Genomic DNA, 13233 nt, shown 5'->3' with positions numbered 1-13233 from the left:
GAGACTAAGATATTAGGATCGTGGTTCACAAAGCCAGGCCTTGCAGGAAAGTCCGTGAGACTCTTGCTTTTAATTAATCATCAAAAAGCGTGGACTAGTGGTAAAGTCCTTGCCTACCGTGCATGAAGCCCAGGGTTCCAAATACACAGAAAAAGCCAGAAGTGGTGCTGTGGCTCAAGTGGTAGATAGCTACCTTGAGAAAGCCCAAGGACAGTTCAAGACCCAGGACTAGCAAAAAACAAAAAAAAAAAAAAAAAAAAAATCAAAAGACTGGCAGTGGAGCTATGACTCTACTAGAGCACTATCCTTTTGTGTGTGCTCACACACATGTGCGTCATGGGGCTTGAATTCAGAGCCTGGATACAGTACCTGAGCTTTTCTGCTCAAGACTAGTGCTCTACCACTTTGAGCCACAGCTCCACTTCTGATTTTCTGCCAAGGCAGACTCTGAACTCCAATCTTCAGATATCAGCCTAAGTAACTAGCTCTGACTTGTGTTTTTTGTTTATTTATTTGTTTTTTTTTTCCCAGTCCTGGACCTTGAACTCGGGGCCTGGGCACTGTCCTTGGGCTTTCTCAAGACTAGAGCTCTGTCACTTGAGCCACAGCACCATTTCTGGCTTTTTTTTTTAAATGTATCTATTGTCTGCCGATAACATAATTTATGTGTAGGAAATCTTTACAATTATACACACTAGGACTGGGAATTTGGCCTAGCATGCATGAAGACCTGGGTTCAATTCCTCGGACCACATACATAGAAAAAGCTAAAGGGCCGGGAGTTTGGCCTAATGGTTATGTGCTTGCCTAGCATGCATGAAGACCCGGGTTCGATTCCTTGGTACCACATATATAGAAAAAGCTGGAAGTGGTGCTGAGGCTCAAGGGGTAGAGCTCTAGCCTTGAGAAAGCCCAAGGACAGTGCTCAGACCCTGAGCTCAAGCCCAGGACTGGCAAAAAAAAAAAAAAAAAAAAGAAAAAGCTAGAAGTGGTGCTGTGGCTCAAGTGGTAGAGCGTTGAGAAAGCCTAAGGACAGTGCTGAAGCACCAGATTTAGCAAAAAAAATAATAATAATAAAAATTAAAAAAATATATATACATATATACACATACACACACATATACAAACTATTAAAAGCTGGGCATAGTGGCTCATGCACGCCTCTAACCCTATCTACATAGGAGGCTGAGATCTGAGGATCAAAACCTTCAAAGCCAGCCTGGGCACAAAAGACCAAGAGACTCTTATCTCCAATTAATCACTAGAAAATGGGGAGTGAAGCTGTGGCTCAAGAGTAGGGTGGTAGCCTTAAGCTGAAGAGCTCAGGGACAATGCCCAGGCCCAGGAGTAGGGTGGTAGCCTTGAGCTGGAGAGCTCAGGGACAGTGCCCAGGCCCAGAGTTCAAGTCCCACCACCACTGACAAAAAAAATAGCTGAAAGAGAGCTGAGAGTTTGGCGAAGTGGTAGAGTGTTTGCCTAGCATGCACGAAGACCTGGGTTCAATTCCTCAGTACCACATACATAGAAAAAAGCCAGAAGTGGTGCTGAGGCTCAAGTGGTAGAGCTCTAGCCTTTGAGAATGTTCAAGGACAGTGCTCAGGCCCTGAGCTCAAGCCTCTGGACTGGCAAAAAAAAATAGCTGAAAGATATGTAACTAGTGTTTAAAATATTATGCATTTAGTAATACAGAATAGCAGAATACCTGACAACTGAATAAACTGAACACAAAAATGTTAATAAGGACCCCCTCTTACATGTCTCAGATAAATAAATATAACTTTTAAATCATCTCTACTTACTGTCAATAATATTAGTTAAAAGTTCTTATTCCTTTTCTATTGCTGGCTAATACAGTCATATTGTGGCAATAGTCCAAAGCTGTCAAAATTAAAATTCAGGCTCATACACCCTAAATCTCAACAGTTTTCAAAAGGCAAAGTAGTCATCCAAATAGTTTCTAACCATTACTAACAATATTCATTTTTATCTAACATAGTTGTTTGTACAACTAAAATTATTTTTGGATTTGCAAAATCCTTGTAAAGGAGGTAGATGGCAGGGGTGATTTGATGATGGTACTATAAATGACTAACGTGTGGCATGTTCCTTTTATAATAAATGATTCTTCTAAAGTGAACTATTTTTAAACAACACCAATATCACCAAAAAGTAATTCATGGTGATAAAATTTTATTTTTAATACCATCTAATTTTTAATTATCCTTATTTACATCTGAGTAAAGGATGCAAAAAATTTAAAATGACATTATTTTTGAATGTCAATTTCTCACTCTGAGCATTCACTATGCAAGACAAGACAGCTGATAGATTTTTCTTTTAAATAAAAATGAAACAGGCAACATGAAAACTCTTCATAAAGGTATTTTCTATGATTAGATAGTACTGAATACTTTATTCTTAGTTGAGCTGATGGAATCGAGCCACAGTGACATTTGTGACTAGAAGGGAAGATGGAAATGATTCCATTAACCTAGAGTGCTGTAACATATGGTAATCATAGGTGGTAGAATAGCTGTGTCGGACAAGGGTAGAAGTAAGCCATGTGGCACAGACACTATCAATTACCACACATGGTAACCATGCTGACACAATGCATCTTTTCCAGAAAGGAAATGATTTGGGCATATGAAGTAGTTTGCTGCCTTATGAAAGAGTGATCTATAAATGACATATCTGGCACCAGCACAGCACACATGGTTTCCAGTAATTCTGCAAGCTGAGGATTAAGACTTGATAAAAATCTATATACCTAATTAATGTAACCCATTCCAGTTATTTACATAAAGGCAGAAAATCAAAATATGTTTGCAATATAAACTTAGAGCTTTCACACAAAAATTACTTTTCAAATACATTTTATTTTATGTATTTAATTTTGGTCAGTAATTGGGGCTTGAATTCAGGGCCTGGGTTTTGTCCCTGAGTTCTTTTACTCAAGGGTAGTGCTCTACCACTTTTTTTTTCTGGGCGCTGTGCCTGAGCTCTTCAGTTCAAGGCTACCACCCTACCCGACTCCATTGGACAAAGAGAGTAAGGTCTGCTGAAAGGAAACTCCACACAGTTCAGGAGAAGAGGGTTTATTGCATGAGGAAAGAGCAGACTCCTGCCACCCAAGATGGAGTCAGGCGAGCAAGAGGGCTTAGGGTGGGAAGTAAGAGATTATATAGGGGAAGGGATATAGACACAGCGGAAGTGGATGTGATCTCAGAAGATGGGGAAAACCTCAGTGGGGACCTCCCACTGCCCCCAGGCATGCCAGTTGCCAGGATTACAAGTGCTGGGCAGGGATTTCCGGAGTGCAGGAGGAGAAAGCCAAGGGAAAAAGTCATTTCTTCCAGTTGGACCTAACAGAGAGATAATGAGAACGCAGATAAATGGCCAGTGGAAATAAAAACAAGCAGAAACAGCTTATTAACACTGTCTAGGAAGATCTGATATTTGAAAAAGCACTTGATATCTGGAAACCCACCCAAAGAGGTTCTCAGGTGGCTGTACATATTATCTACTTCTGCAAAACCAAGTACACAAACAAAGTAGCTCCAACAGAAACCATTTAACTATGTTTCATGGTTCTGTAGATTAGCTCAGCTCTATGGTTCCCACAGATCTCAGTCAAATAATAGTTGCTAAAATATCTGATAGCTCAATAGGACTAACCTCCAAGACATATATGCACTTTATTTAATATAGAAAAGTTAGCAGAAAAATTATTAATTCTGTATGGAAATCTTTTTCAAATTATTATGAGCACTGTCCCTTAACTTTTTTGCTCAAGGATAGCACCCTGTCACTCTGAGCCATAGTTGTAGTTCAGTCTTTTTTTTTTCTTTTTGCTGATTAATTGGAGATAAAAGTCCCACAGACTTTCCTGCCCAGGCTGGCTTCAAACTCCAATCCTCAGATCTCAGCCTCCTGAGTAGCCGGGATCTGGGATTACAGGCAAGAGCCACTCACACCCTGCTCCAAGATTCTGTTGTTATTTAAGGCTACTGCTCTAGCATTTCAACCTCAGCTCCACTTCTTGCTTTTTGGTGGTTAACTGAAGATAAGAATCTCAGGGACTTGGGGCTGGGAGTTTGGCCTAGTGGTAGAGTGCTTGCCTAGCATGCACCAAGACCTGGGTTCGATTCCTCGGTAGCACATACATAGAAAAAAGCTGAAAGTGGTGCTGAGGCTCAAGTGGTAGAGCTCTAGCCTTGAGAAAGTCCAAGGACAGTGCTCAGATTGCAGATATGAGCTACTGGTGCTTGATGGTGTAGTTTTATTTGCTTTTTTAAAACTGAATGTGGTTGAGTCATGCTTTCTGAGTTCTCATGTACTTTTTTTTTTTTTTTTTTTTTTTGGAGTTTTGGGCTTGAGCTCAGGGCCTGACCACTGTCCTTGGACTTTCTTAAGGCTAGAACTCTACCACTTGAGCCTCAATACCACTTCCGGCTTTTTTCTATGTGGTACTGAAGAATTGAACCTGGGCCTTTGTGCATGCTAGGCAAGCACTCTACCACTAGGCCAAACTCCCGGCCCCATGTACTTCTTTTTTTTTTTTTTTGCCAGTTCTGGGCTTGAGCTCAGGGCCTGAACACTGTCCTTAGACTTCTCTCAAAGCTAGAGCTCTACCACTTGAGCCACAGCACCATTTACAGCTTTTTTCTATGTATGTGGTACCAAGGAATTGAACCAGGTCTTCGTGCATGCTAGGCAAACACTCCATCACTATGCCCAAACTTCCGGCCCCTGAGCCAAACTTTTGTATCCTCACAAAAATAAAAGCTGCAGGGCCAGAAGTTTGGCCTAGTGGTAGAGTGCTAGCCTAGCATGCATCAAGACCTGGGTTCAATTCCTCGGTACCATATACATAGAAAGAGCCAAAGTGATGCTGTGGCTCAAGTGGTAGAGAACTAGCCTTGAGAAAGTCCAAGGACAGTGACCAGGCCCTGAATTCAAGCCCCAGAACTGGGCCTCCCCAAAATAAGTTAATTAAATAAGCTGCACAGGGACCAGGAGTTTGGCCTAATGGTAGAATGTTTGCCTAGCATACACGAAGACCTAGGCTCAAATCCTCAGTACCACATACATAGAAAGAGCCACAGTAGTGCTGTGGCTCAAGTGGTAGAGCTCTAGCCTTGAGCAAGCCCAAGGGCAGTATTCAGGCCGAGTTCAAGTCCCAGGACTAGCAATAATAATAACAATAATAATAATAATCTGCACAAAAAAGCACACCCAGAATAATGATTTTAAAAACCCTTAACTTGGGGCTAGGTATGTGGCTTAGTGATAGAATGCTTCCCTAGCATGCATCAAGTCCTGGGTTCCATTCCACTACCACACAAACAGAAAAAACTGGAAGTGGTACTGTGGCTCAAGTGCCCAGAGTAGCTCAAGAATAGAGTCCAGGCACTGATTTCAAGCTCAAAACTGACAAACAAAAGAGAAAGGAAGAAAGAATAAAAAAGTCTAGGCAGATGGCTCATGCCTGTAATCCTAGCTACTTAGAGTCTGAGATCTGAGGATTGAGGTTCAAAGCCAGCCCGGGCACTAAAGTCCTTGAGACTCTTATCTCCAATTAATCACTAGAAAATAAAAAGTGGAGCTGTGGTTCAGGGGCAGGGTGGTAGCCTTGAGCTGAAGAGCTCCGGGACAATGCCCAGGCCCAGAGTTCAAGGCCATGACCCACCAAAAAAAAAAAAAAAAAAAGAAAGAAAGATCTTAACTCTCCAGGTGTTGGTGGCTCACAACCTGTAATCCTAGATATTTAGTAAATAGAAAAGCCCATCTCCAATTAACCAGCAAAAAAATGGACTGTAGTAGAGTGCTACCCATGAGCAAGGAAGCTGAGTGAGTACAGGCCTTGAATGTAGGAAGGAGGAGGAGGAGAAAGGAAGGGGGGGTGGAAAAAGGGGAAGGGAGGAGAAGGAAGGAGATGAAGCAGGAAAGAGGAGGAGAGAGAATGAGGAGGGGGAGAAAATGAAGGAAAGAAAAGGAGGAAGAAGGAGGGAAGAGGAAGAGAAAGGAGGAGGAGGACAAGGGAGGAAAAAGAGGAAAACAACAAAGTAGTGGTACATGCCTGTAAACTCAGCACTGAAGCAGGAGGCAGGATGATCACAGATTCAAGGCCAGCCTGGGGTTTAGAGTGAGATTGAATTAGTTAGTGAGATCCTGTCTCAATAAAAGATAAAGTTCAAAACCTCATAAATTACTACACAATGAAAATCAAGTGGTTAGATAAAATATAGAAAGGCATCCTCAATGGTAAACTAAAACTGAAAACAAGCAAAGGAATATACTGTGGTCAAAAATACATGAAATCTTGTCAACATATTTTATGCCAAAATCAGTTTTGAGGGAGCAAAATGTTCTGTAAATTTTAACAGTAACAGTAAATTTAGGCACTGATGTTAACTAAAAATACATATTATGAACAGCCAGCCTCACTTCTGCAACTCAAATGTTTTTTTTAAAGCAATATAACATTTCAATTTTGTCTTAACACTGAAATGCAAGTATTACAGTAAGGTCTTAGCATTATTGATCTTGAAAATAAAAATATATACATGCCTCTCTATTCAACAATTCTAGTATCAATCATTTGAAGTCAGTATTCAGTGTTTCTACAAGAGCTTCAAGGTTCTAAAAACTTGAGCTGCGGTGCTCAAGGCTAGTGCTCTACCACTTTGAGCCACAGTGCCACGTCTAATGTTTTCAGAGTAGTTTATTGGAGACCAGTCTCACAGACTTTCCTGCATGGGCTGGCTTTGAACTGCAATCCTCAGATCTCAGCCTCCTGAATAGCTAGAATTACAGGCATGAGTTGCCAGTGCCCTCCTAACCAGTGAATTTAAATAATTCAATCCTATTTTGTTTTATTTTTTTTTCTTTTCTTTTTTTTCCAGTCCTGGCTTCAGCTCAGGGCCTGAGCACTGTCCTTGGACTTTCTCAAGGTTAGAGCTCTGCCACTTGAGCCTCAGCACCACTTCCGGCTTTTTTCTATGTATGTGGTACCGAGGAATCGAACCCAGGTCTTCGTGCATGCTAGGCAAGCACTTTAACCACTAGGCCAAACTCCCGGCCCCCTATTTTGTTTTATAAAGTGAGAAAATATAAGAAAATAAATGTACAAAAGTGGCATGACTTGTTAATATCTCAACTAGAATTAGAATGTAGGTCTTTTAATTTTAATCTTATGATCAATCGCATTCTGTTATAATTTTATCATTAATTACAAATATTTTAGTAAGAATGTTACATGAATAAAAGAGTGGTCCAAGCTGGGCATGGTAGCTCATGCCTGTAATCCTAGCTACTTAGGAGACTCAGATTTGAGGATCTTGGTTCAAAGCTTGCCTGGCCACTACAAAACTAAGAGACCCTTATCTCCAATTAATCATTAGAAAATGGGAAATGGGGCTGTGACTCAAGGGTAGGGTGGTAGCCTTGAGCTGAAGAGCTCAGGGACAGTGCCCAGGCCCAGAGTTCAAGCCCCATGACCCACAAAAAAGAAAAAAAAAGAGTGGCCCAGAGTGTGGCATAGTGATAGAGTGCTTGCCTGGCATGCATGGATTCCATCCTTGGTACCACATACACAGAAAAAGCTGGAAGTGGTGCTGTGGTTCAAGTGGTAGAGCGCTAGCCTTGTGTAAGCTCAAGGACAGTGCCTAGTCCCTGAGTTCAAGCCTCTGAACTGGGCAAAAAAAAAAAAAAAAGAAATAAGGGAGTCATTACAGAGAAAATAAAAATGGCTAATCTATGTAATGAAAATGAGTTAAACTGTGAGTTAGCAGAATACCTTCAAACTATCCTAAGGACAAATCAACTCCCTTAATTTTGATGAGTTCATTAAAAGTTTAGGAAACAGCTAGACACAGTGGCTTGTGCCTATACTACCTGGGAGATAGAGATCAAAAGGATTGCAGTTCAAGGTAAGGCTAGGCAAAAGTGTTCATGAGACTCCATCTCAACCAGTGAAAAGCTGGGCATGGTGGCATGCATCTGTTATCCCAACTATGTAGGAAATGTAAGGAGATTATAGTGCAGAACAGCCTGGGCTGAAATGTGAGAAACTCATCAAAAATAAATAAATAAATAAATAAAGCCAAAAAGGCAAAAGGTATGCCTACTCTGCAAACACAATGACTTGAGCTCAAACCCCAGTATTTCCCCCACCCACCCTGCCTCGCCAAAAAAAAAAAAAAGCTACAAGTAAAAACACATGGTTTTGATAAAGTTTTTTAAAGCACTTTTAAGTAATAAGTGCTTACCTTTCATGTGCAAGGCTCTAAGTTCAATTCCCAACCCAAAAAAAATTATAGCATTATAACTTAACAAAAATGGAAGTTGAGGCATTAAGAAAGCAGAGGAAAATATTTGGATTAAAATATAATATATACATATATAGTTCTGGAAGTTGCCTTCTAGGGTGGCGTGCTGGTCAGTGTGCTCTTTGTAAGATTTCACTATGGTGTACCGTGGCCAAGGACAAAAGGTGCAGAAGGTGATGGCACAGCCCATCAATCTTATCTTCAGATATTTACGAAATAGATCTCGGATCCAGGTATGGCTCTATGAGCAAGTGAATATGCGGATAGAAGGCTGCATCACTGGTTTTGATGAATACATGAATCTTGTGTTAGATGATGGAGAAGAAATTCGTTCTAAAACAAAGTCAAGGAAACAACTGGGCCAGATCATGCTAAAAGGAGATAATATTACTCTACTACAAAGTGTCTCCAACTAGAAATGACCAGTGAAGTGAGAAGTTATTAAGAATCTTATACAGTTGTTTTTTTGTTGTTGGTTTTTTTTAAGTGTTCTTTGCTGGGAATCTAAGAAAACATCTGTTCATATTGTATAATGAGCCCTGTTGTTAAGATGTAGTGGGCACAATTTTGATGACCTTGTGTTATCAAGTGACAATAAATACCTTGGGATTGTTTTTTTTAAATATCTATATAATATAAACATATATGAAATACCATAGTGAAAACTCTTGGTATGTAGCACTAAATAAATGAATGATGAAAAACAGTTAAGAATAACTTATGTTAATTTCAAAACTAAAAACCTCTATCATTAGTTATCTTAGTTTATCACTGATTATGCCTCTATGTATCCTTGGTTTATTTCTGCACCTGTACTTGTGGCTGTCCAGTTTTTCTATTATAATTAATCAGCGTCTGCTTATTGGTATGTGTCCCTATAAATGCACGATTCTTTTTTTTTTGGTTGATCATGGGGCTTGAACTCTTGGCCTGGGCGCTGTCACTGAGCTCTTTGACTCTCTACCACTTGAGCCACAGTGCCATTTCTGGTTTTCTGGTGGTTAATTAGAGATAAGTCTCAAATGGACTTTTCGTGCCTAGGCTGCCTTTGAACCTCAATCCTCAGATCTCAGCCTCCTGAGCAGCTAGGATTACAGGTGTGAGCCACCGGCACCCAACCTAAATGCATGTGATTTTATAAATCACAAAGTGGGAAATAAAATAGCATTTTACACTTAGGTTTGTCACTGGAGAAAAATGAAAGTCCAGGGGAAGTTTCTCATATTGGTTTAGCCTATGTGATAATATATTACTCCTGGACTATTGAGGCTAGTTGTGAAAAAAATGATTCCAAAGAAAACATGTGGCCAGAAGTAGTGCTGTGGTTTAAGTGGTAGAGTGCTAGCTTTGAGCTGAAGAGTTCAGGGACAGTGCCTCGGCCCAGAGTTCAAGTCTCATAACTGACAAAAAAAGAAAAAAGAAACCATGTGGCCATAGAATTGAGGAGGATGCTAGAAGAAGAAAGATTGTAATGCCCTACAAGTTACATGAACTATTAGGGATAGTCTAATGTACATAATATTACGGTGTTATATTTTCCTGAGGACTTTTAAAAACACACTCTAGAAGGTTGTGAAATGTAGCATCCAATATTGGTAAGCAAAAAAGCCTAAGGACAGTGCTCAGGCCCTGAGTTCAAGTCTCAGGACTGGCAAAACAAAACAATATTAGTAAACCTTTTTTTGGATAAATGGATTTCACTCAAATTATAGGAATATAACCTTGGATAAAATATGGCCTCTTGTCAACTATAATGTCTGGCATTTGGAGAATATTCAAGAAGGAATAAACATTAAAAAAAAAATCTTAGTTGTCAAAAAAAAAAAATCCTAGCTGGGCTCAATGGCTCAAGCCTGTAATCCTAGCTATTCAGGAGGCTAAGATCTGAGGATCAAGGTTCAAAGCCAGCCTGGGCACAAAAGGACCTGAGACTCTTATCTCCAATTAACCTCTAGAAAATGGGAAGTGGGGCTTGGCTTAAGGATAGAGTGGTAGCCTTGAGCTGAGGAGCTTAGGGACAGTGCCCAGGCTAAGTTCAAGCCCCATGACTAACAACAACAACAAAAAAATCTTAAAAGTTTGTAAATTACCCGCTGCTTGATAATATTGATATATTTGCCAGTTAGAACACCTTAATAATCTTGATTTTTTATTGTAATAGAAGGATTACATTATATTTGCCAGACAGAAGGTACATTACTTCACACACAAACGTTGATACCCCTTCTCATGTTTTTGTTCCCATTTCCCTCCCCCCAATAATCTTGATTTTTTTTTTTTTGGTACTGGGGATCGAACCCAGGATGTTGCACTTGCTAGGCAAGCACTTTGCCACTGAGCTACATCCCAGCCCCTAATCTTGATTTTTATGATTTACTTTTTTTGTGTGTCTATATGAACCCTGGGCCTTGTTCTCTCAATTGGCTTATTTACACATAGCTGTCACTCTACTGTTTCAGCTTACTTCTAGCCCTCTATTCTATGATTTGATCTGAGTAGATTAAATATAAAATGGCTGGCAACTTTAAATTTTATGTCTCATTAAAAACATATGCTTTTACAAAACATAGAGCTCCCCTGTGACCCAGCAATTCCTCTACTTGGCATATACCCAATCATCCAGAAACAAGGACATACTAAATCCACTAGCACAACGATGTTCATTGCAGCACTATTTACCATAGCAAAGATATGGAACCAACCCAGATGCCCCTCAGTTGATGAGTGGGTCAACAAGATGTGGTATTTATACACAATGGAATTCTACACTGCTGTCAGAAAGAATGACATCGCCCCGTTTGTAAGGAAATGGAAAGACTTAGAAAAAAAATCATCTTACGTGAAGTAAGCCAGACTCAAAGGAACATAAGCTCAATGCTTTCCCTCATTTGTCATAATCAGTAGAAACCTTGGGCTCTCCTAGCAGAGACTTACAGTAGAACAAAACCTAGATACATAAAGCCATATACAATGATGCTAAATGAAAGGACCTCCAGGATATAGAAACAAAAGCCATATAATGAGTGATTGTTGTCCTTAATGTACTATGTTATCTCTCATCTCTTTTGCTGTCCCTTGATTATCTCATATTGTTACAGTATTTCACCTGGTTATCTGATATATTGTATATTTGCATATTTGGTTATTTGAAGTTGGATAGGGAAGGGAGGAAAACAAGATGAGGGGTGGGGGTGGGGGAAGGGAAATGAGGACCAAGACATGAGAAAGGGTATCAATGTATGTGAAATAATGTACCTTCTATCTGGTGAATATAATGTAACCCTTCTATTAATTACAATAAAAATATATGAATATATATATATGCTTTTAAGGTCTCAAAAGTAAGGCTGTCAGAATCATCTTATGTCAGTCATCTGAAATTAGTCATATCATTAGAATGACCATATGCTTTATTTGCTTGTGGCAGCTCTGGCTCATGCCTACTGTCCTGAGTAGACATAATTGTTAGCAGTGCCTGTTTTCACTCTCAAACCGTACTAATGAGTTACAGCTGCTATTCTATGTATAATAAACTATAGAATACTTACACTGAGGAAATTTTATAAATGTAGTGCTCAGTCTAGGATGTAAAATAGACCTGTGACTAAAATATTAAAGATTGTTGTCGAAGTATGTAATATTCAATTATTTTAATGATTTTCCTGGGATTAGAGATGTAGCTCAGTGGCAGGGTCCTTACTTAGCATGCACAATGCCCAGGGTTTGATGCCTACCATCAAAAAGAGGGAAAAAGGGGCTAGAGTTTGGCTTAGTGGCAGAGTGCTTGCCTAGCATGCATGAAGACCCTGGTTCAATTCCTCAGAACTACATACACAGAAAAAAGCTGGAAAAGGTGCTGAGGCTCAAGTGGTAGAGCTGTAGCCTTGAGAAAGTACAAGGACAGTGCACAGGCCCAGAGCTCAAGCCCAGGACTGGCCAAAAAAAAAGAGAAAAAGAAAAGAAAAAAGACCCCCACTAAGCACACAGGAAACCAAAATAAGTTATATGAATGAATAAAATGAGAAATACTAAGGAAACCCATGTGTCAGACCACTCAAGAACTCAAATTGTTAATTTATTCAAGTAGGATTAACACTGTTCAATGAAAAATATCCATCAGTGTAGAATTCTACGATGGAGCCCATCATACTTCAAAAATGTACAAATCCTGGGGCCAGGAGTCAGCCTACTGGTAGAGTGTTTGCCTAGCATGTACGAAGACCCAAATTCGATTCCTCAGTACCATATATGTAGAAAAAAGGCAGAAGTGGTGCTGTGGCTCAAGTGGTAGAGCTCTAGCCTTGAGAAAGCCCAAAGACAGTGCACAGACACTGAGCTCAAGACCCAGGACTGGAAAAAAGAAAACTAGGTGCTGGTAGCTCATTTCTGTAATCTTAGCAATGTAATAGGCTGATACACAGAGTTTCAAAGTTACTAACCAGCCCAGGCTGGAAAGTCTGCTAGATTCCATCCATCCAGCAAAAAGCTAGATTAGAGACATTGCTCAAGTGGAAGAATCCAAAGCCAACTAGCGAGCTTGAGGCCTTGAGTTCAAGTCTTTGTACCAACCACTCCCTCCCATCCCCCACAGAAAGTAGAAATACTAACTACTCAGAAGGAACATGATTCAAGACCAGCCTGGGAAAAAGTCTGAGCGCCAATGCTGAGTGTGATGGCAATTACTTTTTATCCCAGCTAGAGTGAGAATCATGAATAGGAAGATTACAGTGCAGTCCAGCACTTATCTCAAAATAATAGAAACAGGCACTGGGAGTTTGGCCTAGTGACAGAGTGCTTGCCTAGCATGCACTTACACAGAAAAAGACAGAAGTAGTGGCGTGGATGAAGTAGTAGAGTGCTGGTCTTGAGAAAGCTCAAGGACAGTACAGAGGCCCTGAGT

The 13233-nt window shown here is 40.1% G+C and overlaps 1 pseudogene; it reads left to right on the top strand.

Moving 5' to 3' along the window:
* Positions 1-8243: 8243 nt before the first annotated feature.
* LOC150051936 (small nuclear ribonucleoprotein E pseudogene) lies at positions 8244-8883 on the top strand (annotated as a pseudogene).
* The last annotated feature ends 4350 nt before the right edge of the window (positions 8884-13233 follow it).

The sequence above is a fragment of the Megascapheus bottae genome, chromosome 17 (genome assembly GCF_031878675.1).
Source record: "Megascapheus bottae isolate mThoBot1 chromosome 17, mThoBot2.hap1, whole genome shotgun sequence".
Lineage (NCBI taxonomy): Eukaryota > Metazoa > Chordata > Mammalia > Rodentia > Geomyidae > Megascapheus > Megascapheus bottae.
Note: the sequence above shows the minus strand (reverse complement) of the source record. Positions and strands in the feature narration are given on the sequence as shown.